Source organism: Choristoneura fumiferana, chromosome 19 (genome assembly GCF_025370935.1).
Source record: "Choristoneura fumiferana chromosome 19, NRCan_CFum_1, whole genome shotgun sequence".
NCBI classification, from domain to species: Eukaryota; Metazoa; Arthropoda; class Insecta; order Lepidoptera; family Tortricidae; genus Choristoneura; species Choristoneura fumiferana.
In genome coordinates this window covers 1313705-1329301 of record NC_133490.1, presented here as the reverse complement: position 1 = coordinate 1329301, position 15597 = coordinate 1313705, and positions in this window count along the sequence as shown.

Below are 15597 nucleotides of genomic sequence, written 5' to 3'. Positions count from 1 at the left end.
GCAGACAGACAGACAGACATGGCGAAACTATAAGGGTTCCGTTATTGCCATTTTGGGTCCGGAACCCTAAAAACGGGATTTATATTCAGTTTAACGGGATCGATTTTTCGTTTAATTGGTCGTAGAAGCTGAAATTTGACATTTAGGTTCCTTAAAGATTGTAGGGGAACACTACAAAAGCATTTAGAGATAATTTCCCGAAATTCCCACGGGAAACGGGAAAACCAGGATTTTTCGTTTTTATAAAATTGAAAACTGGTTGACTGGCTGTTGATATAATCAACGCAAGCACAGCCCAAACCACTGGCCCCAGAGACTTAATTTTGCACATCGATACCCTATACAATTTAAACATACAATAAGGAAGGATTTTCGGAAATCCCCACGGGAACGGGAGAAAACGGGATTTATATATTTTTTTCCGACTGGATGGCAAACTAGCAAGTGGGTATCCTGATGGTAAGAGATCACCACCGCCCATAAACATCTGCAACACCAGGGGTATTGCAGATGCGTTGCCAACCTAAAGGTCTAAGATGGGATACCTCAAATGCCAGTAATTTCACCGGCTGTCTTATACTCTCCACGCTGAAACACAGCAGTGCAAGCACTGCTGCTTCACGGCAGGATTAACGAGCAAGATAGTGGTAGCAATCCGGGCGGACCTTGCACAAGGTCCTACCACCAGCAAAAAAAAAATCGCTGACAAAAATAGAATAATAAAAAACAAGGTCAAACCAACTAAAATTTAGTCGAAATTCAAAACTGGTAGAGTTTACCATGACCCATATCGTTCAAACCATTTTCAAGTAAACCATGGTATGGTCGCGTGTACAATGCAAAAAATGAGTAGGTACTGAATACAAGTGAACCCGTAAATGGTTGACCTATGCGATAAGATACTGTAAAAAATTCGAGACCGGCACTCGCGGTAGACGTGATTATGTTGATATTAAGTATGTTAGATTTGAAAACAGGTATTTTCTAGAACAAACTAAGCCCTGGCGCTCTAAGTCTCTTCAAAGATCTATCAAAGAGACTCAGAGATACCACAGGAGACCGAAGAGCTGGCAGTTTCCTCGCTCAACGCATCAGTCTTGCGATCCAGCGGGGAAATCTGCCAGCATCTTTGGTACCATGCCGCAGGGTCCATTTTTAGATTTATTATAGTTTTAGTTTATTTAATTTTACTGTACCTAATATACCTTTCTTATAGTTGGACCTGTATTGTTCTGGAAATAAAAGCTTATTTATGACTTGCGAAAATTATACGACTAGATACGAACCGGGCTACAAATATGAAACAAGGCATAAGTTATTTTAATAAAAATCACTGCATTTTTCAATTGATGCCGCTTAGTCATTTCCAGCTTTACCCAAAAACTATCGGCCCGGCCTACGCTTGGTGTCGTCACAAGGTTATAAAAAAGTATCTTAATGTGTTTGAGTTTCAGTTTAATCGAAATGCAGGTTGTTTTGCACATTAAACATTATCGGGGGTCAATGAACCCCAATACCGAGCCAACAGCCACTATTTGGGTCAATTGTCAAAACGTACGCTTTTTTATTTATCTTTGTTACCACAGCATGGTTTTGTGTAAGAAAGTTTGTTTTAATTTATAGGTCTGGTAGTGCAGGGCTACTACGAAACTCGCAAATCGAAGTTCGTATCGCATTGTCCCTTTCACTCGAGTAGTAAATGACAGAAGCGTCAGCGGGACAGTTACATACGAAGTTCGAGTTTTGCACTTCGTGGTATAGGGCCAGGAGTTGAGGTCACGCAGACATGAACAAGTCGTGTAATGACAGCAGGATTTTGACATTTACTCATTCATTTCATTCATTCTCCTTTAGTGCAATCAGTTCTTTTTGTAGCAGTGTGCATAATCATTCACTTCAACGTGGCACTACCTTTTAGAGGACTATAAAGCCCCTGTTTCAACTGTTGGGCGGTTAAAATTGTGATGCCGTTACTGTTTGTTTTGTTCAAATAGACGGAGACAGCGTCACATTTATCCGTCAAATAAAATTAATCAATGGGTGGTGAAACAGCCCCCTCTGTTCACGAGGTGTCGGATAAATTAGTCGATGATTTTGGCCAACGACTAGCCCTATACTACGAAATGCAAAATTCGAAATTCGTATTTTGCCGTCTCGCTGACGCTAATATTATTTAATACAAGAGTGATAGGGACGGTATGATATGAACTTCGATTTTCGTAGTAGCCCCCACAGAGTATAGCCGTGGTGTATACTTAGAAGCCGCATGCGCATGCTAGGCACGCTGCGCTGTCCCGATTAGGTCACAGATTACTAATATGTAGCTAGCTAGATTAGGTAGGCTAAATCGATCGGTTTCAATATTTTTAAAAATGCGTACTGTTCTAGTCGTCATTTAGTTTCATTAAATGTAATGTAATAATGGGCTTAATTTCCATTTTTAATTTTGTTTTTTTAATAGTTTAAGGGTAGCGTATAATTTGAATTTTACAGCGCATTGTTTTTTTAACTGTACCTAATGCTGTAATTTTTTATTGACACAAATAAGTAAATTATTAAGTACATATTTTTTATAACGGGGTGCATGTTATCACTCAGACTAAATTAGTTCGAGCAAAGCTCGATCGTCCAGGTACTAACACTAATGCGTACAGTCACCAGCACCAATATCTGACACAACAAGCGTGCATATCTGATACGACTTTTTTTCTAGGGCCGGAAGGACGTGTTAGATATTTTTGCACGCTCCGCTGTGGCAGATATTAATGCTGGTGACACACACAAGTAAGTTTACAGCGAAATGTAACACTGTAAGTAATAACCTACCAAGAAATACAGTCAGAGGGCCTACTACGAAGTTGGAAATCGAAGTTCGTATCGTACATACTGTCCCTCCCACTCTCGTATTAAATAATATAAGTATTATAAGTGTCAGAGGGACGGAACGACACGAACTTCGATTTTCGAATTTCGGAGTAGCCCCGCAGGAAGGAAACCGCTGTCACCCATTCACTCTTTCGCTGAAACCCTTGACAATTGATAGCCCGTGATTCCCGTGAATGGCTCGCAGATATTTTTACGACAGACGGCTGCAGTAGGGTTGCCGCTTGCCGCCTTTATTTGAGCAAATCAACTTTTTTACCTACACTATTCTGTCCGCGACATTTTTCAAACAATTGCAGATTTTTGTAAGTAAACATGTTTTTTCTGTAATTTAATAGATGGGGTACTTGAACACATGCCATCCTACGTAAGTTCAACCTATTAAACCATGAAATATCTTGTTGGCAGTACGATTTTTTGGTAACGCCAGAGACAATTTTGGTAACACAGGAGACGCCCAAAGTGTTGGTAAAATAGTTGATTGGCCCATTTAAGACTTGTTGCCCGCGACTTTGTATGCGGTGAACTCATTTATGGAATAGACTAGGATAAAAATCATTTATTTCGGAAAGCGGATTAGAATAGAATCCGGAATAAGGAAATTCGCCGAAGAACTAAAGTCACCGACATAGGTTGAAGAATATACAAGTTGAAGTGGCAATGGGTGGGTCGCTCGAAGAACAGCAGGGATACAACGAAACTCGAAACTCAAAGTTCGTGTCGTGCGGTCCCTCTGACACTTATACTGTTTATACGCGAGCGAGAGGGACGGTACGACACGAACTTCGAGCTTCCGTTTCTGCTAAAGTTTACTTTTGAGTTTTGACATCTGTTTCCGTTTCTGGTTCCGCTAAGCAACTACCGTTGCGTCACTAATGATGATGATGATGATGACTGTTATAAATTTAAAAATGAGCAGCCAGCCCTGTCGTCGGTTGGCATGCACGGGCGATAGAAGGCAGACTTTGTCCCGGATCCCTTGTACTATCACCCATTGTCTGCCGCGATAACGACATAGCCGATGATTATAACCGTCGCTAGCTGAGGGGGATCAACTTGGACTTTGTATTAACGGTAAAAAGCATGCCATGAAGTCATGGGAGGACCACCGATCAGCGGTATACCGTTAGACATACAAGTTGGAGGTTTAGGATCCAAATCTAAACCGTATTAGGTTTTTTATTAATTAATAGCATGAATTATATTATTATTTACTTATTCGATTCATAAAAAGATTACTACAGCACTAAATCAAGCCTAAAATTAGAGTGAACATTAGAGATATCCAAATTCTCCTAAAAAAAAAAACTAGTAAAAAATAAGGTTTCAGTTCAGCATACAATTTTGTTACCATCGGTTTTGAGACCCTGGATCCATGGGTTCCCCGCACTTACAAACAAATTAAAGAAGGGCAAATGCGCCTGCGCCTGGTAGGGACTATTGGAGACCAAAGGGCTGGCAGCTATCTCCCTCAACGTATGCCATCGCCATTCAACGAGGGAGTCTGTTGGGCACCATGCCACCGTGGCCTTTTTGAGATTTAATTTAGTATTAAGTTTTTAAGTAGGTATTAAGTTTATAGTTAAGTTTTATTTAAGGCATTTTTTTAATATTTTTGTAGGTAGGTATAATATAATAAAGAAATATTACCAGTTCCTAAATCCTCTCTCACTAAGTAGTGTAAATTACATTAATTAGTTTATTGTTTTACTTGGAATAGGAATCTAGAAGTACTTAGTTCACGACATACGAATAGCTTATCTTTTAATTTAAAGTTTCGAGCAAAGTTCGGTCTTTTTTGACCCTAGGTCAAAATTGCAAGCCCTCCAATCTATTCAAAATGTTGCGAAATCGTCAAACGCCAACCACCATGTTTGTCCGGACATGTTCAATACAACACTAGGTTTCTGTGGACATTATGCAAATATTGCGCCATTAGTAGCCAGTATCTTATCGGTAATCTTGTATTTTGGCTGAATATATTTCGGACCCTTGCCTTTGCATTAAACAACCGATTTTAAGTTACTATGACAACTTTCTTGTCTGTGATAGTATAACAGCAGTAACGTAATGTTAATTACATTATCATAGTACATTGTGTCTTAAGGGCGGTAAATAAGGAATTACGAACGAGAGTCTATTAGAAGCCCGAAGTCGAAGACTGAGGGCTTTAATGAGTCGATGTACGTAATTCTAGTACCGCCCGTGCGACATACAATGTTTTTCATCACATTTACGAGTAAAATTGTATATTTGTAAAATAAAAACAAATATTTTTTCAATAGGTGCTGATACCGCTGACGCACACTAAGTCAGTACAGCATAGTCACAATAGTGGTGGTTCAGAACGAATCTGCCAATGGTAATTTATTTACTTCCTTATTTATTTTAATTTTAGTTTTGATTCTGACGAGGTCTGAGGCTTTTAAAAATGAAACTAAATTGATAAGTTGTGCAAGGAAGAAGCACCCAAAAATTTGTCTTTAAATCATGAGTAGTAGAAAATACTGTTCATTTTTCTAAAATACTGTTTATTTCCCTTCTCAGACGTAAATATACTTTATTTCTTGTAAAAAAAGCTGGCAACCCTAATTCTGGTCTCCATAGATACGACATTTTCCCGATACAAAATGTCACTTTGGTATATTTTTAAACATAAATCGCACGACAACTTTGATCTCGAGTGACATAAGAATAACGACTTATTGATTTGTCTGTGTCTTAAAAAAAACATTCGTGATAGTGATTTATCTTGCCGCCAATACTGTTAGAATTTGTTTGTTGTTTTTTTGCTGTGTTGTTGTTTAAAGTTTATAAAAAATAATTTCTTTACTTATCTGTTTTTTAATTTGTTTATTACATTAGTTTAACACCTATGGATATAATGTTACTAGTAGAACAAGTCAGTAATGCAATGCGGGTAATTTGTCATCGGTTTCTGCACCCATTTTAGAGTACTTTTATTATATGTGTAGATAAAATAATGTAAGCAACTACTTATACGTAATTAGGCCTTAAAACACTAAAAAAAAACTAGTTTTTATTAAGCGACTAAATTAATAACTAACAATTCTTTGAAGTAAAAACTATCCTAATAATAAACTTGTTATCATATTTTATTATTTATGTTTTCGGGCACAAACGATACATTCAAAAATTACAATTTAGACAGTTACATCATACAGTAATCTAACAAAGTTGTCACAGGTTATTAGTTATCTATCAGTAATAAAATATCAAACGGGTATAAAAGTAACATACATGCGGAAAAAAGGCTACGACTTGGGACAAAAAATAAACAGATTTTTCAACATATTGCTATTTGTTGGTACCTACACGGCATTATCATCACTTTTATCAAATTTCAAGCTCGTAGGTAAATTTTATTTGTTTATTTAAATTACATTTGTACCCTAACAGTTAAAGCCAAACCGTAATAAACTTACAATAACTTAAGTTAAGATAATAAATATCTAGGTGAGTTACGCTACCTATAGCTCTCAGGCATCTGATTTTACATCCTCTTGCACACGGTCATCAGAAGTTTATAGGAAGTCAAAAAATTGTTCAGCACTGAATTTTGTAAAATAAGACTTGACTTTACTTAGTGGCTTCTCATATACTTATTTGTTTGTTTTCAATCAACGAGTTCTATTCAACAATACCCTTCTCGATGGGCTAAGTCAACTTTTTTGAATAAAATCGATACTTAAAACTGATTATCAATTTATCACATTAACTTACAACTTAATTTGATAATCAGTTTTAAGTATCGATTGATTGATTGAACGCTTGGAAAGAATTTCTTGGTAGAATAAACATCTGAGAAGAGTGAGGTTAAGTCCCTGGCATCCTGGACCATAGTACGTATCTTCTGATTCTCCGCCGTGTTTGTGTATATGTATCGCGGGTACATTGTCCACAAGCGTGCTATCGCTGACCTGCGCTTGCGCACGATACCGCGTACCGGCCGACTGGCGGCATGTCACTCACCCATCGGAAAACCCGCTGTCTAAAATGAAGGTAAATAAATAAAAAATACTCCGAGAAAAATCTGATAGATCAAGTATACTTAAAGAACGCATAGCTGATAGTTGTTAGAGAACTTGACTACGAAGCTTGAAGTTCCGGGTTCAATACCCGGTTGAGGCTGACATTATTATGAAAAAAAAAGTAAATAAAAAAAATAAAAAATAAAGTATTCTGGACTACTTTAAAAAAAATCGAGTGAAAACGAAAAAAAGGCTAGTAAGTAGTCTAAGAAATCTACATTAGTTATTCCCTCGAGCGAAACTGTTAGGTAGGTACGTAGCTATATCTATACGCCTGTGACTTTGACTTTGACTTTTTTGACTTGACTTTGACTTTGACTTTGAAACTCTCAAGATAATTTCTGCCAAATTTTAAGTCTCTATCTGTAGTGGTTTTTAGATAGAGCGCAGAGAGCGTGCATCGTCAGAAATACTAGTAGGTATTATAGATAAATAAATATCATGGGACACTTGACACCAATTGACCTAGTCCCAAACTAAGCAAAGCTTGTACTATGGATACTAGGCAACGGATAAACATACTTATATAGATAAATACATACTTAAATACATATTAAACATCCAAGACCCGAGAACAAACATTCGTATTATTTATGCAAATATCTGCCCCGGCCGGGAATCGAACCCAAGACCTCAAGCTTCGTAGTCAGGTTCTCTAACCACTTGGCCATCCGGTCGTCAAATTACTAGACTAGGTCAACCGTTGAGTCCCGGTAATATTCAACGCACAGTCTAAACCTAAACCACTACTGCTAGAGACTTGACATTTGGGCAAGTCATTTGACACCCTTAAGGGTCATAGAGTTATTGAGGGAAGAACAAAAGGGATTTACGTTTTTGTTTTAAGATGGCTCTATCTCCGTATTTATAATTATTAGACGTAAAATTTGGAATAAATATAGGTAGTATTAGCTAAAAAATATTTTTATAGGTTCTCAGAATTCCCGTGGGATAAAAAACAAAGAACTCTAAATCAAAAATGTGAATGTATAGAAACGTACTTTTAAATAAGATTTGTATAGACATTACTGCTCTACAATTTCACATAATGGTTCCAAATATCATCAAAATCATAGAAAGCGAGATAATCGCATAAACTGACTTTTGTGTTATTTGACACCTATCTTGACCAAATTCCAGACGGAGGCAAAACTTAAATTGAAATAAAAAAAAATAAGTGCAATAGTTTTGTCAAAATGATTTTTTGCACCTGAAAGCAAACCTTTCAATTCCGAATATCACAACTTGAAATCTTACTGCGGGTAAGGGTAATCTAAATTTCTCGAAAATGGTGAGTCTTTTACTAGTCATTTTTTATATTTGGAAAATGACCTGCCCATGCTCACCTATTTAAGTTTGTCGTTTTACTTATGGGAAATCCTGTATAACTAGCTGGGTTATAAGGGGAGACGTGGATTTCATCTAAAACGACTGAACGGTTTCCGCATATCGCCGCTCCGTTTCTAGAAAAGCGTGCCCTTAGCACCGTAGTTGGGCGTTTTAAAAAAACTGTACCCATTCTTTTTTTTGAAATTTTCAAAAAAAAAAGGGTTTTCCTGCTCTGAATGAAGAGCACAATCGATTCCAATAGATTAAAAAAATTACAGTTTTGCGACGTTTTTTTTCATATAGTCAGTATGGGCGTAACAAAACTGCCTCATGAAATTTTGTATGAAAAAATGGGGACATTTTTTGAAACGGTCGGAATCGATTGTCCTGATTCTGAGTAGGACAAACCATATTTTTTCCAAAATTTCAAAAAAAAGGTACATATAAATATACCTCGTTAACTTACTATCTTGCCGGATTCTTCTCAACGGAGGTTTTCCGAACCGGTGGTAGATTTTTTTATATGACGTGCTTGTTATAGACTAAATTGAATAAAGATATTTTGACTTTGACTTTGAATACGAAACTATGTAAGCGCATTACTGCAGAACGGCTATTTAGCTATTTCTGTTTTTGTTGTTTTTGTAACTGTTAAAGCAAGGTATGTATAAAAACCGGCCAAGAGCGTGTCCGACACGCCCGAAATAGGGTTCCGTAGCCATTACGAAAAATTAAGTACTATTTTTCTAAGGATTTCGCATTTTGTACGGAATATTCCAAGTTTAGGTATATTTTATACCTTAGGCTGCTATTTACTCTTAAACTACTAATAATTCCCAAGAAAACTAAACCGTTATAGTTTTCCTTGTAAGTTTGATATACTTACTACCATCCTGAATTTTTTCAATTTTTTCCACCCACCGGTTTAGATTTTAGAGGGAGGGGGGGACGCTCGATTTTAATGAAAATTTGCACTTTAAAGTTGAATATTTTGCAAAAATATTACTGAATCGAAAAATAGTTTTAGCAACCCTCTAATGGTTTTAAAAGACCTATCCAACGATACCCCACACTACAAAGTTGGGTGAGAAAAAAAAACACCCCCACTACGTCTATTTAATTTTTTTATTGTACCATTTTGTCGGCATAGTTTACATATATATTCGTGCAAAATTACAGCTTTCTAGCATTGATAGTTCCTGAGCAAAGCCGCGGACGGACAGACAGACAGACATGGTGAAACTATAAGGGTTCCGTTTTTGCCATTTTGGCTACGGAACCCAAAAAAGGTTTGAAAAAGTTTAAAAATTGTACACCAGTGCGAAACCGGGGTCATATTTACAGTGACTTGAACACTGACTACTGTGCTAACCCCAGACTAACGAAATCCTGTCAAAGTTTGCAACGGGTATGTATTATAAAATATATAAATTTAAAATACATATCGGTTGAAATACCGGAAATTATAAAATAAAATGTATTAAAATATATAAAGTTATTTGACATAAGTTCTAAACGCATAAGCTTGAAATGCATAGTTACAATACATAACGGTTCTTAGTCATATGACACAAAATGCACATGTTTATAATGTAGCACATGTTTATAATGGAGCAGGCATAATTCATAACTTGACACTGAACATATTGGTGAAATTGTACGCACAAATTTAAACACTGAAATTAACAGCTTAAATTGAGAAATAATCACCAGCAAATTTGGGGTAATCGATCAGCTGTTGTGACATTGTTTACACGCAAGTCAATCATATGTCATTTTGACGTACACACACGTCATTATTGTTGCGTTCAGAAACGGTGACCGATAGCGATAAGTTTAAGAAATCAAAACATCAGAATACTTGAAGTGTTCGAGTACAAATAAAATAATAATTTGCGTAGAATAAATAACAAGCAATATAAATACATAAAAGTTAAAATACGTTGTTTACGATTTGAAAAACGAGCGTTCACAATAAAAATAAGTTATACATATATCAAATAGAAAATGGAAAAAACAAATAAATATGTATCTAAGCCGGGGAACCGTAAGACCACAGCTACGTGTGCTATATGTAAACGATTAGCTGACTCAAGGAAATGTGTAAAATGCTCAGAATGTCATTTAACACTCCACTTTGACTGTGAAGGATACTCGGAAAAACTATATGCAATTTTAGAACCCTACAAAAAACAGAATTGGAAATGCAAGTCTTGTATTCGTAAAAATGCGTCAGCTTCTGTGTCAAACAAAACTATTTCACCGTCATCCAATGTTACATTAAGGAAAAACCATAATAATAACAAAAACAAGAAAACTGATCGAGAGTTGGTCCAAGAAACAAGTGACAAGTCTATTAATTCGAAAGAACATGCGACCTTTGGCGCGAATGTTCGCGCAAATATTGATCCCTTTAAAGTTTGCTCACAGTCTAACTTGATCTCTTCACCCCGTTCGCGAGAAATCGAGAAGACGGAGGTACCAATTGAATCTACTTCCATGGAAACTAAACCGAACACGTCAGTGGTAAATCCGAGTTCACCTGCTCATTCGGATCGAGATGGACCTCTAGGCGAATGCTCGCCGGCGTCTTCGGATACATCTTCAGACGCCCATATAATTACAGATTTGGACTTATCTACAAGCAGTTCCTTGGTACAGGAAAAGCTGTCAAAAAGCTTGGACTATACTATAAACGACATGCTTTTGGGAATTGAAATGAAGGATGAAATAAACCGACTCACCTCTGAACTGGCCTCCACACAATATCAACTTGAGGAGATAATTATTGAAAATAACTGTCTTAATAGGACTATTGATAAGCTACAAAGAGAAATAGGGACATTGAAAAAATTGTGCCTATTACCAAATGTTGGTTTGCAATCTCGATTGGACAGAAAAATGAGACATTCCATACACAACGATATGCGCCTGAATTCGACGCCATTTACCTGCTCATCACCAACACAAACCCCAGATGATGCAAAAGGTTGCCTAAATCCTGAGTGTGAGAGAGTTCTGCAGCATTTGAAAAAAATAGTAAATACTCTGGAAGACGAATTGAAAAATCACAAAGAACAGATCACTCGTTTTAATATTCAAATTGAGTCGCTCTCGCACCAGCAATCATCAAGTGCAACACATAGCATAAAAACTACAAACGAATTGCCCTCCTCGAATCTTCGCCATGTTCGAGGAGATGAACACGTGGCTGATTTGTTGAAGACAGCTAAATCGACACTGGCACAATCTAAACTTTGCATAATTGGTAGCCACGCAAACTACATGATGAAGTTGACAAAACAAGTTTTCCCTACTAGTAACACGTGCATTTATTTAACACCGGGGGCGGGCACGAGAGAATTATTTCGCGACATGCAAAGGAAATTACAGGATTTTACACTTAATGACTTTTGTATTGTTTGTATCGGAGATAGGGACTTTGTAAACAGTGTAAATTATTATGATCTGGTTCAGTTTATTCAAAAACAACTAAGTACGGTACAACACACTAATGTCATCATTTGCTTACCAGTATTGAAAATGAATAATCACTCGAATTTGTTTAACAAACGTGTTGATATATTTAATGATCTACTTTATAAAAATAATTTAGAGAAAGAATATTGTTATATATTAGACACAAATTTAAGTTTATCATTTGACATTAATATGTACTCTCGACTAGGCAATGTAAACAAACAAGGTTTTATCACAATTTTCAATCATCTAATTAGGTTTTTACAAGCATTTCCCATCGATAGTAACCGAAATTGTAATTTCAATTTACAAAAAATAAAAAAACTTGAACCTACTGTTATAAATAATGCCAACGATGTGCCTGTAACTATTTTTTTTCGACAATAACAATGAATCTTTCAGTTCTTCGTACATTAAGACTAACCAAATTGGAAACAAACTTAGAATGCTACACCAAAACATAGCAGGACTTTGTAACAAACTTGAACTGGTTGAAATTGCTTTGGATGAGTTGTCTGCTAGGGGTAAGGAGGTGGATATATTATGTTTCTGCGAGACCTTCGTGAAGCATGGAGTGGAGAGTAATGTTAGGCTAATTAATTACAAACTGGTGGATTCTTTCTGCCGGGAGACCAGTAGAGGTGGAACATGTATTCTTGTTCATAAATTGCTTGATGCTAAGCCAGTTTGTATTCCGGCTGACATAGCTGTGAGCCTCCATTTTGAATGTTGTGGAGTTGAGATAACTAGATTGAACATTCTTGTATTTTGTATTTATAGCATACCAAAACAAACTAAATCTCAAACGAGTATCTTTATGCATAAACTTGAGAAGCTGCTTGAATTTGTTACGGTAAAGTTTAAGCGCAAAAAAATCATAATTTGTGGTGATTGGAACTTGGACACAATGAAAGACGTATTGACCACTAAAGACTTACTCATTACTTTACACAACTATAATTTCGACATTCACATAAAAACTCCAACTAGACTGAGCTCATGCTTAGACCAAATAGCAAGCAACATAAAAGATGTAGAATCAGAGTTGATCTATTTGGGTCTCTCAGACCATGAGTCAGCTCAAGTATTAGAAGTAAAAGCTAATAAACTAAATGCAGTTACCACGTGGAATGAATATAGAAGAGATTACAGCAAAGATAATCTACAAAAGTTCCTTAAATATATTTCAGCGCTATCATTTAACGACGTCTTCACTGCAAAGACATCGTCCGAGGCATTCCAGCGCTTCTATGATATTTTTTGTCTGCTTTATAAGTTATGCTTTCCAGTAATCAAAGTGAAAATAAAAAATAGTCCAAAGAAAGCAAAATGGCTAACGAAAGGTTTAAAAAAGTCGAGTAAAACTAAACGCCGTTTATATTTTGAGTATAGAAATAGTAATAGTGATAGAAAAGCAAATAAAATTAAATTTAAAAGATATAATTCAATATTCAGATCTTGTTTGCTTAGAGCTCAGAGAATTATCAATAATAAGTACATAAAACGCAGTAAAAATAAGTGCAAAGCAACCTGGAACATAATTTCCACTGCGGTATCAAAAAACTGCTGCAAACAACAAATTGACATTATAAATTATGAAAATAAATCTTATTCTGATCCATATGACATATGTAGCATTATGAATAATTACTTTGTAAACCTGACTAATGATAGTAATGATAACCAATCTAAGATACCTAAAATGACTATTGATGGATCATTGCACAACCCTAGCACTATCTTTCTGAAACCAACTGATGAGCGTGAAATTTACAGAATACTCATGTCCTTAAATAATAGTAAAGCTTCTGGATACGATGAAATCACTACTGAGGTTCTCAAACTTTGTGCTGGTGCTATCTGCCATCCACTTTCACACATAATAAACCTATCCTTTACAGACGGAGTTTTCCCTGAACAACTAAAGCTCTCCATTGTTACTCCTATATTTAAAAAGGGAGATAAATCAAATCCAAACGACTATAGACCGATAACTAAAATCCCAATCTTCTCAAAGGTCTTTGAAAAAGTCATACATCATAGATTCAACGATTTCCTAAATAAATTTAATTTACTTACTTCTAAGCAGTTTGGATTTCGCAAGGGTAAATCTACAACGTTGGCTTGCTATGATTTAGTAAAAAAAGTCTCCGAAAGCTTAAATCATTCCACACCGATCATAGCTGTTTTTTTGGATATGAGCAAAGCATTTGACCGCGTTGACCATGATATTCTTTTAAAAAAAATGGAGTTATATGGGATACGAGGTAAAGCATACGACTGGGTACAAAGTTACTTGGTTGGTAGAATGCAGTGCATAGAAATCGAAAGAGTCACCAAGAAACACAAGAATGCCATTACTAAAGAAACAATTAGATCTAGTTTTCTGCCAAACAAGATTGGAATACCTCAAGGTAGCATTCTCGGACCACTACTATTTCTAATTGCAATTAACGATTTTCCCAATGCTTTGAATCATGACTGCATCCTTTTCGCTGACGACTCTACTCTTATAATTAAAGGTGACCACAAAAATATCTCGGTATTTGAAAAAAACGTAAATAGTACACTATCAGACGCTATCAACTGGCTAAATAACAATAATCTGAAAGTTAACCTGACTAAGACTAAAGCTATGCAATTTGGTCCGTATAATGCAAAGCCACTACCCATACAAATTAGATACAACCTTTCAAGCATAGAAACGGTTGATGTTGTGTCCTTCTTAGGCTTCAACATAGACAAAAATTTGAATTGGAAGCATCACGTTAACCAGGTCTGCAAGAAATTGGCTAGATTTGTGTTTGCCTTAAGAAAGCTGAAACAAACAATAACGCCAGAAGCAGCTATCACAGCATACCATGGTTATGTCTCCTCTGTTCTAAGCTATGGATTATTGCTGTGGGGAAATTCCGTTGAGGTTGAAAGAGCTTTTAAAATTCAGAAAAAGTGTATTCGCGCTCTCGATAATGCAGGGATTCTGGATAGCTGCAAACCATTATTTAAAAAGTTTAATATACTTCCGCTCCCATGCATGTATATAAAAGAAGCATGTCTTTTTGTCAGAGACAATACGTGTTACTTCACTCGACGTACAGAAGCGAGTTCTCGGCACGTAAGGGCTCAATACAGGAGCCTTTTATGTCAGCCTCCTTGCCACACCTCCATCTATAGGAAAAACTGTTACAATATGAGTATAGTCCTCTATAATAGCTTGCCTGAAGATATTAAACTACAGAGCAAGCAAAGATTCAAATCTAAATTAATCGATTGGCTACAACATAAATGTTTTTACAGTGTAAAAGAATATTTGGCAGATAACGGGTGATGTTTATTTTAGGTAATTTTATTTGACTTAATTTGTGAACGACTATTAGTGGACATTAGACCAGTATAAAAGAATAATATATTTTAATGATAATTATTATAATTGTAAATTTAATGTGTTAATAATTTGCACGCCTGCATGCAGGTTGGATACAATGGACAAGAAGACTGTAACACCATTTATACTGTATTCTAGCAAATAAACGATTCTGATTTCTGATTTCTGATTTCTGTACTTATAATTATGTTCAAAATACATACAATTATAAAAAATAAATAATTAAATACATAATCGACAACGACACTGAAATTTCACAAAGAAAAATGTATAGAATACAATTCTGGCACTCGCTCGACTCGTGCTTGTTTTGTTCATAGTTGAACCTGACACGCTCCTCCTCGCTACGCTCGTCGTCGCACCTAAAGTTTGTATTCAATTAATGATCAGACTTTAGTATAAAATGCAAGGTACTTACTTACTAAGTAATCTAAACAAAAATTCACCGCCAGAGGCCGTATTGTCCAT